Below are 6,000 nucleotides of genomic sequence, written 5' to 3' on the forward strand. Positions count from 1 at the left end.
GTGGAAAGCTTGGCCCAGTGCCGCAAAATCGAGGAGCTCGAAGCTAAATCAGCCGCTGAGCTTGCGAAGGCCAATCTGAGGCAGAGGCATTTGCGTCCTCGTACCGAGCTGACGCCGAAGCTGCTAACACTTGCGCACAGGAGATGTCCATTGCGGCTGAAGTTAAGTTATCATGTGCTCTTGATCATGCCAGGCGGCTTTCCTGGAGAGAAAGTCTCGAGGAGGTGCATGCTCGTGGCTTCAACCTTTCAACTGATATTGAGAGAGCAAAAACTTTGGAGGAAGAGGCTGCCGCTTTCCTCTCCGATGATGAGGATTCCGCTAGTGGCTCCAATAGTGGTGGAGATGAGGATGAAGTTCCTGAGGAAGAGGTTCCCAAAGACGCGGCTCCCGAGGATGCAGCTCCCGAGGATATGGCTCCCGAGGGCGTGGCCCGAAGTAGATTGGGTTCCTTTGTTTTGTTTTTGTGTAAGGCCTTTTGTGGGCATTGTAAATACTCCGTGTGAATATAAGGATTTCCCTTTTTCTTCACTTTATCTCCGATTTTTATTGAATTTTGCTTCGCCTTCATTTGTGAAAATATTTTGATGTTATAATTCTAATGATCGAGTGAGCACTGGCTTGGGCTCAGAATATAACAAACCCTTAGGTATTTAGTGATTAATGGGCGATCTTCGAACATATAATAGAATACCTCTTAAGGTTTTGTTTAACCCTCGAGCTATGCTTAAGTCGATTTGATGCGAGCTCAGGATGATGGGACTTTAGAGTCCGAGTTAGGTGAGAATCATGTCTCGAACTCTGCATGCTTCGGCCCTTAGGCTCTTTTATATTGGCCCTTAGGCTCTTTTAGGTCGGCCCTTAGGCTCTTTAAGATGGGCCAGTTCGGCCTCTAGGATAGCTATAATTTTTCCCTCTTTTCGGCTAAAAGACTTAGTGAAAATTCTTTATGCCTTAGCATGTGTTTTTGTACCCGTTGGGTTTTTTGAAGGTTCAATTGATCGGAACCCCATTTGTAGTCCGCTTGTGTTACGATAATTTAACGCCTCTTGAGGCTTTTTTGAAGGCTGATATTATCGAAGCCTTTAAATTATTCGAGGGGCTGATTTATCGAAGCCCTTTCTTATTTGCTTTTGCCGAGGGTAGCCTAGTTTAACCGGTTTTTCAAAGTATTTGAAGGCCTTTAATTTATGGCAGAAGTCAGACGTCTCCGAGCCGCATTATTTCGGCCGTAACCTTTTATATGACCGTAGTCTTTAATATGGCCGTAGCCTTCGGGTATGTCTCTTGGACTTGTTTCCCGATAACCTTTCGAACTTGTTCGAAAGGTTAATCCCCGAGTATGATGACCTTGGCCTTTATGATGAGGGTATGCCTCTTTGAGGTCTTATGAATTCGAGCTTGGATGACTCGAATGTGTTGACTCTTGATGACAGTCCCCGAGTATTCGAGGTGTATTAGCGTTTTGGCTCTTGAGCCATTTTCCGCAAGATCGCAAGTATGATGTTTGTACAGAAGCAAATTTCTTTGAGACACAAAGTGTTTTGATATAGAAAGAATGCTTCTTTGAATAATTAATACATGCGTACATGTTTTGCCGTCGGGGTTCGACTATTCTACATGGACACGGTTCATCTAATCGTTTGGCCCATTACAAGTTTTCCTATCAAGGCCTTCTTTGGCGTGAAGTATTTTCCTCGAAAATATCATCTCCGAGGGTTATGCTCCCCAGTATTTGAGGTTGATTGAAAAGAAGCCTTGTATACTGTTGAGTTCTTCTCAGGTAGCACATAGTTGTTGCCTCGTTAAAAACCTCGCCGGTAAAACCCATTTGGGACAAAATCCGATCTAAGGGAAAAAGAGTGCAAAGCGTGCTTTAAAACCTAAGTTCTTCGTGTAAAAAAGGGTGCCTTCGATGTCCTCGATCGAACACCTGCAATGAGTTAGTTTTAAATTCAAATGAACAAAAGGAGAAAATCATACCTTAGCAGTAGTATTGTTTGAGTAGTGATACATTCCAATTGTTCGGCAGTTGTTCACCTCCCATCGTGCTAAGTTTGTAAGATCCTTTACCGACAACTCCGATGACTCGGTACGGTCCTTCCCAATTCAGGCCCAGTTTCCCTTCATTCGGGTCTCGAGTATTGAGGGTGACCTTCCGTAGAACTAAGTCCCTAATTACGAAGTGTCGAAGGTTAGTCCTTCTATTATAATATCTCTCAATTCTTTGTTTCTGCGCCGCCGTCCGAACAAGTGCAGCTTCTCATTTGTCATCTAATAGCTCGAGGCTAGTATTCATAGCCTCGTGATTTGACTCCTCCGATGTATGTCGAAACATGGCATTGGGTCCTCCGACCTCGACCGGGATTAAGGCCTCGGAGCCATATACTAAAGAGAACGGAGTAGCCCCCGTGCTGGACTTCGATGTCGTTCGATATGCCCAAAGGACCTCAGGTAGGACTTCTCTCCATTTTCCCTTTGCATCGTCCAACCTTTTCTTTAAGTTTTGAATGATAGTTTTGTTTGTTGACTCGGCCTGTCCATTCCCGGTTGGGTGGTACGGTACTGATAAGATCCTCTTTATTTTGTGTGCTTCGAGGAACTCCGTTACCTTGCTGCTGACGAATTGCTTTCCATTATCACACACAATCTCGGCAGGTATCCCGAACCGGCATATGATGTGGTCCCAGATGAAGTCAATAACTTCCTTTTCTCTAATCTTCTCGAAGGCCTATGCTTCTACCCATTTAGAAAAATAATCATTCATAAACAAAATGAATTTAGCTTTACCTGGGGCCGTTGGTAGAAGGCCGACTATGTCCATTCCCTATTTCATGAAAGGCCACGGGGACAGGACTGAGTGTAGTTGCTCTCTGGGCTGATGAATCACTGGTGCGAACCTTTGACATTTATCGCACTTTTTGACAAACTCCTTAGTGTCTTTTTCCATGATATCCCAGTACTAGCCTGCCCTAATAATCTTGCGAATCAATGACTCGGCGCCGGAGTGATTCCCACAAGTGCCTTCGTGGATTTCTCGTAGAGTATAATCGGTATCACCCAGCCCCAAACATACTGCCAATGGTCCATCGAACGTCCTCCTGTACAGTGTTCCATCTTCATCTAATGTCAACCTAGCAGCCTTGGTTCGTATGGTCCTTGACTCTTTATGATCCGATGGAGTTTTCCATTTTTCAAATACTCGATATACTTATTCCTCCAATCCCAAGTCAAACTTGTAGAATTTATCTCGGCATGACACACTTCAACTACAGACCTCGATAATTGGACGACAGTCCCCGGGACAATATCATCTTCTTCAATCGATGACCCCAGATTAGCAAGCGTGTTGGCCTCACTATTTTGTTCTGGTGGCACATGATCTCGAGTCCATTCCTTGAAGCGGTGCAAAGTTACCTGTAGCTTGTCCAAATACTTTGCATCCTATCCTCTCGAACTTCAAATCTTTTGTTTACTTGATTTACGACCAACAGGGAATCGCACTTGGCTTCAATGATTTCTGCCCCCGGGCTTTTAGCTAGCTCGAGACCTGCAATTATGGCCTCACACTTGGCCTCATTATTAGTCAACCTAGAAGTTTTGATACATTGTCTAATGGTACTACCTGTTGGTAGTTTCAAAACAATGCCAAGCCCGGACCCTTTCACATTCGAAGCACCATCCGTGAAAAGAGTCCATACCCCCAATGATGTACCCGATTTTAGCAGGAGTTCTTTCTCAACTTCGAGTACGAGGGTCGTCGTAAAATCAGCCACGAAGTCAGCTAAGATTTGAGACTTGATGGTCGTTCGTGGTTGATATTCGGTATCGTACCCGCCAAGTTCGACGGCCCATTTGGCCAACTGGCCCGACAGTTCGGGCTTATGCAAAACATTTCGAGGGTAAGTAGTCACCACACATATTGGGTGACACTGGAAATATGGCTTTAACTTTCTAGATGCGCTTATTAATTCAAGTGCTAATTTTTCTAAGTGAGGGTATCTAGTTTCAGCAACTCCTAGAGTTCGACTTACATAATAAACAGGGAATTGCGTACCTTGCTCTTCCCGAACCAGTACCCCACTTACCGCTATTTCGGACACTGCCAAATATAAGTAAAGATTTTCATATACCTTCGGGGTGTAAAGCAAAGGTGGGCTCGATAAGTATCCCTTCAATTCCTCTAAGGCCCGCTGGTATTCCGGGGTCCATGCGAAGTCCTTTTTCTTTTTGAGCAAGGAAAAGAACCTGTAACTTCGATCCGATGACCTCGAAATGAATCGACCCAGGGCAGCTATTCGTCCTGTTAGCCTTTGCACGGCTTTCAAACTATCCACAATTGTGATATCTTTAATGGTATTGATCTTATCGGGGTTGATCTCGATCCTCCGGTTAGATACCATGAAGCCGAGAAACTTGCCCGAGCCGACTCCGAAGGCACATTTTTCGGGTTAAGCTTCATGTTGTATTTCCTTAAGATTTTGAATGTTTCCTGCAAATGAGTTAAATGGTCCTCTGCTCACAGGGACTTAACCAACATATCGTCAATGTAAACATCCATTGATTTACCTATATGTTCCTCGAACATCTTGTTAACTAGGCGTTGGTATGTAGCTCCAGCATTTTTTAGCCCGAAGGGCATTACATTGTAACAGTATGTTCCAAACTTAGTGATAAACGAGGTCTTCTCCTAGTCCTCCAGGTTCATCTGAATTTGGTTGTACCCGGAGTAGGCATCGAGAAAAGTTAGGATCTCGTGGCCGGCCGTGGCATCGATCATGCGATCGATGTTAGGCAATGGAAAAGAGTCTTTTGGGCATGCTTTGTTTAAATCCTTGTAATCTACGCACATTCTAAGTTTTTTCCCTTTTTGGGAACTACAACTACGTTGGCTAACCATTCGGGGTATTTTACCTCCCGAATAGACCCTAATTTAAGAAGTTTGGTTACCTCATCCTTTATGAATGCATGCTTCACCTTGGACTGGGGCCTCCTTTTTTGCTTTGCCGGTTTGAACCTAGTGTCGAGGCTTAGCCGGTGTGTTGTTATTTCCGGTGGGATCCCTTTCATGTCTAAATGGGACCAAGAAAAACAATCTATATTATCAATAAGAAATTGAATGAGTTTTTTCCAAAGTTTGGGGGTTAACCCCTTACCCAAGTATACATTTCTCTCGGCCATGTATTCGGTCAGTATGACCTGCTCCAGTTCCTCGACCGTCAACTTGGTTGCATCGGACTCTTCGGGAACAACAAAAGTTCGAGGAGTAAGGAGATCCTCTTCTTCGTCTTCGATTACCTGCTGCTCCATTTCAGTCGAGGCTGTTGGCGATGATTGCTATTTAGCCGTCTACTTATCTTTGGTGCTTGACTTTTTCGAGGTCGAAGGCGCTGGTACCGGTATCACCTCTTCGATTGCAAAATCTCTTTGGCAGCGGGTTGTTCTCCGTAAACCGTTTTCACACCATCCACTACTGGGAATTTCATCATCTGATGAAGGGTTGAAGGTACTATCCTCATGTTGTGTATCCATGGTCTCCCGATGAGTGCATTATACCTCATGTCGCCTTCGATGACATGGAACTTTGTATCTTGGATGGTCCCGGCCATGTTCACTGGTAGGATTATTTCCCCCTTTGTTGTTTCGCTTGCCATGTTGAAGCCAGTTAGGACTCGGGACGCTGGTACAATTTAGTCCTGAAGGCCGAGCTGCTCTACGACCCTCGATCTGATTATGTTTGCTGAGCTACCTGGATCCACTAGAACACGTTTAACTTGAATTTTATTTAACAAAATAGAAATTACAAGGGCGTCGTTGTGCGACTGAGATATGCCTTCCGTTTCCTCGTCATTAAATGATAGGACGCCCTCGGGCACATAGCTCCGTGTCCATTTTTCCCTGGTGATCAACACCTTGGTGCGTTTGAATACAGGCCCTTGTGGAACATCGACACCGCCCACGATCATATGAATTACGTGTTGCGGTTCCTCCTGCTCATTT

The sequence above is a fragment of the Nicotiana attenuata genome, chromosome 9 (assembly GCF_001879085.1).
Source record: "Nicotiana attenuata strain UT chromosome 9, NIATTr2, whole genome shotgun sequence".
Classification (NCBI taxonomy): Eukaryota; Viridiplantae; Streptophyta; class Magnoliopsida; order Solanales; family Solanaceae; genus Nicotiana; species Nicotiana attenuata.